The sequence below is a fragment of the Pelodiscus sinensis genome, chromosome 13, assembly GCF_049634645.1.
Source record: "Pelodiscus sinensis isolate JC-2024 chromosome 13, ASM4963464v1, whole genome shotgun sequence".
Taxonomy (NCBI): Eukaryota; Metazoa; Chordata; order Testudines; family Trionychidae; genus Pelodiscus; species Pelodiscus sinensis.
Genome location: NC_134723.1, coordinates 34579991 through 34590970, shown reverse-complemented (window position 1 = coordinate 34590970; position 10980 = coordinate 34579991). Strand labels below are relative to the sequence as shown.

The following is a 10980-nucleotide window of genomic DNA, read 5'->3' as shown; positions in this document are numbered from 1 at the left end:
GAATTAAATACGTAAGAGCAGTTTTCTTTGGGAAGATTTTTACTTAAAGTTAGAACATGAACACAGTTTTAATGTAACAATGTTAATTTGGGTTACTTAATGGTTCTCTAGAGAGAAAGAACCCTCTCTTGTGAATACTACCAATATTCACTAATAGAATATACTGGAACAACTCACATCATTTTCTGCTGACATCCAAAATAATAATGAATAACGCAAACTATTCCCTCTCCCTTTCCGCCAAACAGAACAAGAAAGATACTGATGTTCTTTCTTCTCTCTCCATCATAGCTATTTGCAGGGAAGACTGCATCTGACATCTTGTGTTGCAGAATAGAAAAGAAAACAGAGGACTGTTAAGAAAATGTAAACTCCAAAGTAGGGCTGCCAGATGGCTGACCCAAAAATACCAAACACCCTCCCCCACCCCCCGCCCCCAAAAAAACCACACGGGGAAAAAATTCTGTGCACGGGAAAAAAAAGGGGGAGACCAAAGTTGTTGAGCAAAAAAAAAACAAAAAAAAAGGAGTTATTAAGCAAATGTAACCCTTCTGCCAGGTAGGCCTGGCAGTAACTAGGACTGGGTTCAATATCTTGGGGTCAATCTCACAAAGAACCGGCTCGAGCATCCACCCAGTAATCTGGGAAATTCACACCCCCCTGGGTGCCTCTGAGAGGCAATGCTTCCCCACTCGCAAGCACTGAGTCTGAGTGTAGGAAAGAAACATTTAATGAAACAGAGAGAGAAGTCGTATGGCATTAATTTGGGGAAAACACCACAAACAGAGTTCATAACCCAAACATGAGCTAAGCCCCACCCCAGCCAAGAATCACCTGAAGTCCAAAGAGTCCAACACCCCAAAAATCTCTGTCCCTGGTCTGTGCCACCCAGAGTCCCAAAGTTCACCCACAGGGTTTCACCTCCCAACCTGGGTAGAAATGGGGGTGGAGGGATAGATAGGGGACACCTTACGACACTCCGCCACGCTCCACCAGCTGTCTTGTCCCACGCCACCAGACACTCCGCTGGTCGCCTGCTGCCACTCCTCGCCTGCTGCCGCTGCTGGTCACCACTCCTCGCCTGCCGCTGCTGGTCGCCACTCCTCGCCTGCCGCTGCTCCGCGCCATGCCGCTTGTCGCCGCTCCACGCCTGCCACCACTCCGCGCCACGTCGCTGGTTGCTGCTCCTACCAGCCACATTACACCACCAGCCAGTGATTCCCACTCTGATGGCCGCTGCCACTTCACTGGCTGCAATGGGTCTGGCTCTCAGCCAAACCAGTGATTTCAACTCTTTAGCCACCAGCTAGACTGGCAAAGGAATCCAGTTTCCACTGGACTAGTAAAAGAAAAGACTCCTCAGGGGCTACGTCTACACTGGCATGATTTTCCGGAAATGCTTTTAATGGAAAAGTTTTCTGTTAAAAGCATTTTCGGAAAAGTGCGTCTAGATTGGCAGGACGCTTTTCCGCAAAAGCACTTTTTGCGGAAAAGCGTCCGTGGCCAATCTAGACACGCTTTTCCGCAAAAAAGCCCCGATCGCCATTTTCCCGATCGGGGCTTTTTTGTGGAAAACAAATCTCTGCTGTCTACACTGGCCCTTTTTTGCAAAAATTTTTCGGAAAAAGACTTTTGCCCAAAAGGGAGCAGCATAGTATTCCCGCAAAAACACTGACAATCTTACATGAGATCGTCAGTGCTTTTGCGGAAATTCAGGCAGCCAGTGTAGACAGCTGGCAAGTTTTTCCGGAAAAGCGGCTGATTTTCCGGAAAAACTGGCCAGTCTAGACACAGCCAAGGAGTCTTCTTTAGGTCTGTCATTAAAACAAAGGGGGAAGGTGGCAGGTTGGGCCAGTCTCACAGCTCACACCTGCCAGGTGTGAAGCAGGCTGACTCAAGCCCTCTCTCCGCCCCCTCCCCCCCCCCGCTCAGTTCACTCAACTCTGGAAGGGGGGAGGCTTGTTCCTCAGAGACCTCTTACCATGATGATGGTGTCTCTCCTGCAAGCACTGGTGGCATGTTTTACAGTTCCCACATTTAGGGGTATCATGATTAGTGACCCCCACAACAGTCCCAAATTATTTACAATTCTCCACATTCCATTCCAACACTGACCCTCCATCAGCCCTGGCTGAAGGGGATTTACATAGCCACACCTCGGATTCTCTCCTGAGCTGTATTTACATATCAACAGTTAATTACCTCGCAGAGCTAAACAAAGTGTAGCAGGCACACCCACCCCTCTTTTTAGCTGGCTGATAGCAAGCAGCAGTTCAGTCCCTGCTTACACAAAAAAACATTAAAACAGCTTTAAGTGCCTGCAGAGTTAGAATAGGGATAACAAGATAGGAAAAGTTGAGTACTAAGACCCAGGGAAGGCTTCAGTTTTTTAGGCGTTTTGCCAGCAGCCATTTTGTTTTCTTCATGGAGCCAGAACACAGCTTCCCTGCGGAACCAGGTAAGGGGGGGCTGGGCCCAGTACCGAGTGTACAGTGTTGCCGGGTGTCTGGTATTTTCGCCTCCTAGCTGGGGAAAAAAATCAGAAAATACTGGGCATTTTAGGTGTCCGATATTTTCTGAATTTTTTACCAGACAGGAGGTGAAAATACCAGACTGTCCGGGTCTATACCAGACACCTGGCAACCCTACTCCAAAGATTTATGGCATTATTCCAAACACAGGGCCTTTTATGATTAGCAGGAAGGAAGTACAAGCATCTATGGCTTACACAACCAACTTCACAAAAGCTAACACTATAATAAAATATCAGAGGGGTAGCTATGTTAGTCTGAATCTGCAAAAGCAGCGAGGAGTCCTGTGGCACCTTATAGACTAACTGAAGTGTTGGAGCATAAGCTTTCATGGGCAAAGACCCACTTCGTCAGATGCATGTAGTGGAGATTTCCAGAGGCAGGTATAAATATGCAGGCCAAAATCAGGCTGGAGATGACGAGGTGGACCCAATAAGGGAGGATGAGTTAGAGTTATTATGGTGCTGTGTGTAGTTGTTGGTGAGAATATGCATATTCTCTAAATATAACTAAATATATTATTAAGAACTAAATATAAAACTTTTGTTAGAGACTATGCATATTCTCACCAACAACTATACACCGCACCATAATAACTCTAACTCAGGAACCAATCCATGCAACAAACCTTGGTGCCAACTCTGCCCACATATATACACCAGCAACACCATCACAGGATCTAACCAGATCAGCCATACTGTCACTGGGTCATTCTCCTGCACATCTACTAATGTAATATATGCCATCATGTGCCAACAATGCCCCACTGCTATATACATTGGCCAAACTGGGCAGTCCCTATGTAAAAGTATCAATGGGCACAAATCAGATATTAGGAAAGGCAACATACAAAAACCTGTAGGAGAACACTTCAATCTCCCTGGACACACAATTGCAGATCTAAAGGTAGCCATCCTGCAGCAAAAAAAACTTCAGGACCAGACTTCAAAGAGAAACTGCTGAGCTACAGTTCATCTTCAAGTTTGACACAATCAACTCAGGATTAAACAAAGACTATGAATGGCTTGCTAACTACAAAAGCAGCTTCTCCTCTATTGGAATTCACACCTCCAGATCAGCCACTAGAAGGATCAGCCTCATCCTCCCTGATTGGATCCACCTCGTCATCTTCAGCCTGATTCTGACCTGCATATTTATACCTGCCTCTGGAAATTTCCACTACATGCATCTGACGAAGTGGGTCTTAGCCCACGAAAGCTTATGCTCCAACACTTCGGTTAGTCTATAAGGTGCCACAGGACTCCTCGCTGCTCTTATAATAAAATAGTCTTTAAGGTGCTACTGGACTCATTTTTAAGTAAGAACTAAATATATTATTAAGAACTAAATATAAAACTTTTGTTAGAGAAATGATATTTAAGTCTCCCTCTCCCCAGTCAGCTCACTACCTTCCCAAAATCCAATTTATAACTCTATTTTTTACCAGGACTCTCATGTATTAGCCTCAGATGTTTTGTGTTCCATCACTTGAAGAATAGCTTCCCAAGACTCAAAGCATACTTTAAAGAGAAGTAGGCTGTCTCATAATCTGTAAGATGTTACACCTTCAAGCATTCCAGCTCTTTTGCCACAATGAGTTTCACTTACATCACAGATGTCTAGCATACTGATAAATTCAAGAGAGGCCCTTTCTCTGAATCTGTAGTGCCACTTCCTCTAGATCTAGATGCTAAAGGATTTGATATTCCATTACATAAAATAGGTCTTTTTGCTGTAACTGACACAGACTCAAATAAGGGCCTTGCTATGCAAGCATGAGAGGTGGCAGAACTGAGCACAACAGAATGTTTCTGACGATGCAACAAAATACTTCACACAGAGAAGTAATGAATCTCCATAATTTTAGACTGAACAAACAAATGGATAGTCACCACACCAATGAAAAAAACATACATAGTAGGATCATGCAGGAGCCTTCTATGTTTTCTGTCTCTACACTCACATTTCTTACTCTTCCTAGTGTGACCAAGATACAATACTTCACAAAAACTGGCTAAGGCTAAAGCTTTTGGACTGCAAAATGGAAGACCCAGAAAGACAACCAAGATATGGGATGAGCAAAGATTCACAGGACCCAGAACTTAGATCTAGAAATAGAGTTTCAACCCTCTCAATCTCATGAACACTGATACCCTCCTCCCCTGGCTAAGAGTCCTTCATAGGTGCTGGAACTAGCTGTGCGGGAGGTGCTGCAGCATTCCCTGGTGTGAAGTGGTTTCCATTATGTACAGACAGGGCCAGATTAAGACCTTTCGAGGCCCTAAGCACTGAAAAGATTAGGGTGCCCCCCATATGTAATTCAAAATAAAAACAATACTATACCATAAAATCTTTTTTTTTTTTTTGGTGCCACTGCTTTGCTGGTGCCCTAAGCACTTGCTTAGTCTGCCTACTGGGTAATCCAGCCCTGGTTTATAGATTGGTTTCATGGCTCTCAGCACTCCCGCTATACAAGTTGGAGTCTCTTGTCTCTGTTCCCCTCACCACACTTTTTTTCACACATCCCCCCATACTGATCCTCACTCAACTCCCTGATGTGCTTTCAGTTTTTTTTATTTCTGCTCCTTACTTTGCCACTCCCCTTTCTGGCTTTATACTTTTACTAGGTCCAGGCTTCTTATACTGTTTGGCTACATCTACACTGGCACCCTTTTCCGGAAATGCTTAAAATGGAACAGTTTTCCGTTATAAGTATTTCCGGAAAAAGTGCATCTACATTGGCAGGATGCTTTTCCGGAAAAGCACTTTTTCCGGAAAAGCGTCCGTGGCCAATGTAGACGCAGTTTTCCGGAAAAAAGCCCCGATCGTCATTTTCGCGATCGGGACTTTTTTGCGGAAAAGACTACTGTGCTGTCTACACTGGCACTTTTCTGGAACAGTTTTTCCAGAAAAGGACTTTTGCCCGAACGGGAGCAGCATAGTTTTTCTGGAAAAATACTGACAATTTTACAGTAGATCGTCATTGCTTTTCCGGAAAAGCAAGCGGCCAGTGTAGACAGCTCACAGCTTATTCCGGGAAAGTGGCTGCTTTTCCGGAATAAGTGGCCCAGTGTAGACACAGCCTTTCTGTATTTCCAAACCACCTTTGCTGGCTTCCTCAGCACCTACTGCAGGCATGGCCAGATATGGCGCTGCATTACTCAGTCCCAGTCACTGGACGTTCCCAAGACTGGGCTCCCCTAAAGTCTGGAGCTGTGTCTACACTGCACCCCTTTTCTGGAAAAGGGATGCAGATGAGACAAGTCAGAATTGCAAATGAAGCGGGGGATTTAAATATCCCCCGTTTCATTTGTATAAACATAGCTGCCGCTTTTTTCCGGCTCGGGGCTTTGCCGGAGAAAAGCGCCAGTCTAGACGGGATCTTTTGGAAAATAAAGCCTTTTCCGAAAGGTCCCTTATTCCTGAGCCCCGAGCCGGAAAAAAGCGGCAGCCATGTTTATACAAATGAAGCGGGGGATATTTAAATCCTCCGCTTCATTTGCAATTCCGACTTGTCTCATCTGCATCCCTTTTCCAGAAAAGGGGTGCAGTATAGACACAGCCTAGGACAACTGTCACAGCTCTCCCCACAGGCACAATCCTGGCACAGATTTACTAAGCATATTGCATAACACAGCAATGGAGTGAACTGGATATCTTATATTTAATTTGTGCTCCCAGTGGACAAAGTATACAGAGAGATTTTTAGGAGACTACACTATGACATCTCTTTGCTTTCACTTCCTCATTTGACCTATAGTTACGGTGAACCTATTTTCCAAACCAAAATTGGGACACGTGATCTGACAAAGGATTTTTTTCTGATTTGTGAGCACGCTGGAGGTGCAGGATGTTGGCAGGGTGCTGAGCGAGCGGGCTGGGGTGCAGGATCTTGGTGGAGGTGGTGAATGAGCAGGTCTTGGTGGAGGTGGTGAGTGAGCAGGTTGGGGGTGCGGGATCTGAATGGAGGCAGTGAATGAGTGGGCTGCGGGGTCTTGATGGAGGCGGTGAGTGAGTGGGCTGGGGATGTGGGGTTTGGGCATGAGGAGAAGGGGGGCCACTTACTTGCTTTTGCGCAGCTCCCAACATCATGCCCCAGGCACCGCCTCCCGCTGCTCCTATTGGCCGGATTCCAGAGCAGTGGGAAAAGCCTCCAGGAAAGCACATTCCTGTGCTGTTGTTCCCCCAGCCGGGGAGGGGGAGCAGCAGCACACGCAGCCACTTCTAGATGAATTTCTTCCCCACAAGCAAGATCCAGCAGGGAGTCTTAGGGCTTTCTCTCTTCTCTGCCCTTGCCAAAATATTTATTGAAGGATTGGAATTTCTGGGACATTTTGATGGTTTATAGGGACAATGGGACAGAATATTTGAAATCAAGACTGTCCTGGAAAATCCTATAGTCTAGGATTGCTGGTGTACCTATAGTCTAGGATTAATTCCCCTAGTCACCAAAATGACCAGTCACTTGAGGTAGTCTTCACCAAACACACATCTCTTATCTTTATGGTAAGCCACAAACATTTGTTGCCTGGAACAAAAATTGGGAGAAAGTCCAAATTAGCCTTTATAGGGGTATTAATTACCTCAAGTTAATTGCAGTCAGTTATCCACAGGAGGAGATCCCTGTAAAAATTCACAAAGCCACCACATTGTCCTCCTTCAAATCCCTTCTTATAATTCTCCTATACCATGAAGCCTACAAAATTGTCAATAACAGTTATGTAGGTGATGTGCTGCTGCTTATGTTGTCTGACTACTATCATTTCACTGTTATCTTGTACCTACTTTGAAGAGCTTACAATTGAATTACAAAATCAGAGAGGAACCAACTATTCTCTCCCCTTTTATTAGGCTGTAAGATTTTGGGACCAGTACTATCTCTTTGTTATGTTTATACAGCATGATGAGGCTGTCATAATTAGGTAATACCACACTATAAATAAAAAGTAACACTGAAGTTAGCTGTTCCAGATTTATTTTTATCTTTTTTATGCAGTTACATTACCTAAGATAAAGATATACTGTATGAGAAATAAAATCTCTTGTCATGATTCAAGATGTAAGCCAGTTACTATGGTCCAGATCCACAATGGAAATTACCATGGTCAGTTAGTGCAGATGGGGCTGAGGGAGACAGGTCCCCAACCCCACCTAACCCCACCTCCTTTGCTGAGGCCCTGCCCCCATGGGGAGGGGAGGAGGTGAGGCAGCGCCCCCACGGGAAGAGATGGGAGTGGCATGTGCATGCACTCCAGCCTTCCCGGCCCCTGGAGCACTGGGATGGGAGGAGGCCATGCAGCTCGGTTTCCGCCTCCCCAGAGGAGGGAGGAGGCCGTACGGCGGCTCCAGCCTCCCTGGCCCCCGGAGCACGGGGAGGGTAGGCACTAGAGCCGTGGTCCCCAACACGGTGCCCGCGGGGGCATTTGTCTGCGCCTGCCAAGTGCTCAGGGCTGGCCTGGCCCCGGGCACGTGGCGCATGCGCGGTGCCGGAGCTGGCCCCGGGCGCGTGGCACACGGTGAGCGCCGGCCCCGGGGGTGCCGCGGATTCACCCCCCGCGGCGCATGGGGGAGGGAGGGGAGAGAGAGCGCCGGCCCCGGGCGCGCGGCGCTTGGAGGGGGGGGGGGGGGAGAGAGAGCGCCGGCCCCGGGCGCGCGGCGCTTGGAGGAGGAGGAGGGGGGGGGGAGAGAGCGCCGGCCCCGGGCGCGCGGCGCTTGGAGGAGGGGGGGGGGGAAGAGAGCGCCGGCCCCGGGCGCGCGGCGCTTGGAGGAGGGGGGGGGGAGAGAGCGCCGGCCCCGGGCGCGCGGCGCTTGGGGGGAGAGCGCCGGCCCCCGGAATGCGGCTATGGGGGGGGGACCCGGCCCGGCTCCCCCCTCCCCTCCCCCCGGGCGCCCGGCGGGCGAACGGCCACGCCCCCTGGCGCCCGGCAACCCCAAATGGTTGGGGACCACTGCACTAGAGGCAGAAACAATGCGCCTCCCAGAATGTCAACAGCAGGTGTTCTGGGGGTGGAGTATGGGCAGGGCCATTCCTGGTGGTTTGGGATGGCAAAGCATTCCCGTGCATAGGCTACTGGATGCCTATGGAAATTAGGAGCCTAAATACCAGTATGGATGTGGGTCTAATTATTGCAGAATTGTCCATTATGTGAGTTTTTTCACTTTTCTCTGAAGCGTCAGTTATTGGCGACAGTCCGAAACAGGATACCAGATAAGACAAACTATGGTCTCACCCAGTTAAATAATTCTTAAAGCCCCGTAATCTGTGGATATCCACTTTGTATCTGCAGGTATTCACACATACACATGTGAATTCAGATGTCCATGGCTCATTTTTGAAGATACAGATGCAAATACAAATTTTGTATCTAGAACCCTGCAAATTTGCAGATATCCACTTTATATCTGCAGATATCTGACTTCACAAATGTGGATATCTGCTGATCATTTTTGTGGATGCAGATACCAATTTTATATATGTGCAGGTCTCTAGTAATTCCTGCAAACCAGCAGGCTCAATACAGGATTGGCAACAAAATAACTGAGGACAAACAGTAGTCAGAGTTGGGAGGCATAGGCAGGAGATCAACACACATTTCAGATTTGCAGGAAATAGCCAATGGAGTCAATTGTTATGCAGTATGGATATGTCTACACTACAGAGAATGGTTGAAGCTGTTGCTGTCGATCTTCCAGGGTTTGAATTAGCAGGTCTAGTTAAGACAGCTAATTCAAACGGAGAGGGGCACTCCAGTTGATGCTGGTAGTCCTGCTTCCACAAGGAGTAAGGGAAGTTGAAGGGAGAGTGTACTCCCATTGACTTCCTGCAGTGTGGACAGTGCCAAAAGTTGAGATAAGGTACTTTGACTTCAGCTCTACAGTTAACTTAGCTGAAGTTGCATATCTTAATTTGACTTTGTCTCATAGTGTAGACATATCCTATGCAAGGAGGCCTGGGGAACTAAAAGAAAAATGAAAAAGAAAATGAAAACATTTTCTGTTTTTTGTTATAAATGAACTGGCTCAACTTTTGAAGCATGTTCATGACCATGACTACTGAATTAGAGAACTTATGCTAAGACTTATGCTAAGGTTTTCAAATTGAGAAAACATGGTGCACTTGATTAGTACATAATACAAGGATTCTAGCTTTCCAAAAGTATTCTGAAGACTCAAAGTCTGCCCAGCATAAATGTTTTAACAATAATCCTTCAGTTGATTTTTTAACAGATTGAACATTAAACTGTTTTGGTTGCTTTAAGTCTCTCAAAGAGAATATTTGCCATTATTATACCTTTAGCTGTATACATTTTTAGAGGTGCTGAAAAGATTTAAATTTCTGTATTAAAATTAATCAGAATCTGAAAAAGCAAATAATATATGGTTGTAAGATTCTAATGCATGGTGCAGATATTATGATACAAAGGACAAATTTGCAAGAGAATGGGTGTTATCATTATTATCTTGGCTATATTCCAGCATAATGCCTTTCTTCCTATTTTAAAATTCCCCTATAATTACAACTGGACAAAAAGTCACTTCCTGTTCAGAGTTGTTTCATATTGTTATTTTGAAGTATTAAAATAGCTGCTGTGCTACACATCAGAGGTGGCTGTATTTCAGCAATCAGTATAGTGACCGCATGATGTAACTTAAAAAAAAAACATTCTGAGATCCTGTTGCTGGACCAATGTAAATCTAAATCATCCATCTGGTTTCCTTACATTAATTGGTACTGAATACAAACTGCAGAGTGTTAACAATCTTACTGCCTGGAATGATCTGTCAGGGTTGTGCATCCATACAGCAGTGCTTTGGGACCCAAACCAGAATAAAAAACCTGCTGTGCTAGGTACTGCAACATACAGGAAGAGGTGGCCCCATTAAAAACAGTTTAATTTCACAAAGCCAAAATAGAACAAATGACACAAGCAAAAAGGTAATAGAAATGTAGCCGACACTACTGCACGAGTTAGACACTAACCTCCCCTCTTCACTCCCCCTCTGTTCTAAAATCTGATTTGTCAATTTTATATGTGTTCACTTTTTTTTATTGTATCCCTTTGGTATATATGGTCATGCCAATTGTCTTCCACAATTTGATCTGAGGAAGTGAGTCTGGCCCACAAAAGCTTATCACCTAATAAACCATCTTGTTAGTCTTTAAAGCGCTGCATAGTCCTGTCTTTTGTTAGAAGCAAAAGGATGAGGGAGCCACGGCGTCATTAGGAGGCACAGAGTTAGCTAGCGTGCCTGTGTGTAACTTGTTTCTCAATTGCAGATGTTACCATAGGGGCAGGTGACCATAGCTGTGTGGGCTGTGGCATCACCAAAGGGGGTTGCGTACACTGACTATGGGGAAACTACGTGTTTTGTTAGTCTATAAAGTGCTACCAGACTATTTGTTGTTTTTTTCAGTTTATGTGGAAACTGTTACACAGATAAAGGAGAC

General features: G+C 45.9%; 1 long non-coding RNA gene across 1 annotated transcript; it reads right to left on the bottom strand.

The window, feature by feature from the left end:
• Positions 1 to 9: 9 nt before the first annotated feature.
• On the bottom strand, positions 10 to 7502 carry LOC142831295 (uncharacterized). Its single transcript, XR_012907016.1, has 3 exons — positions 6597 to 7502; positions 969 to 1187; positions 10 to 320 (listed from the first exon to the last, which is right to left on the bottom strand). It is a non-coding gene; the product is annotated as an uncharacterized LOC142831295 (long non-coding RNA).
• Positions 7503 to 10980: the final 3478 nt, after the last annotated feature.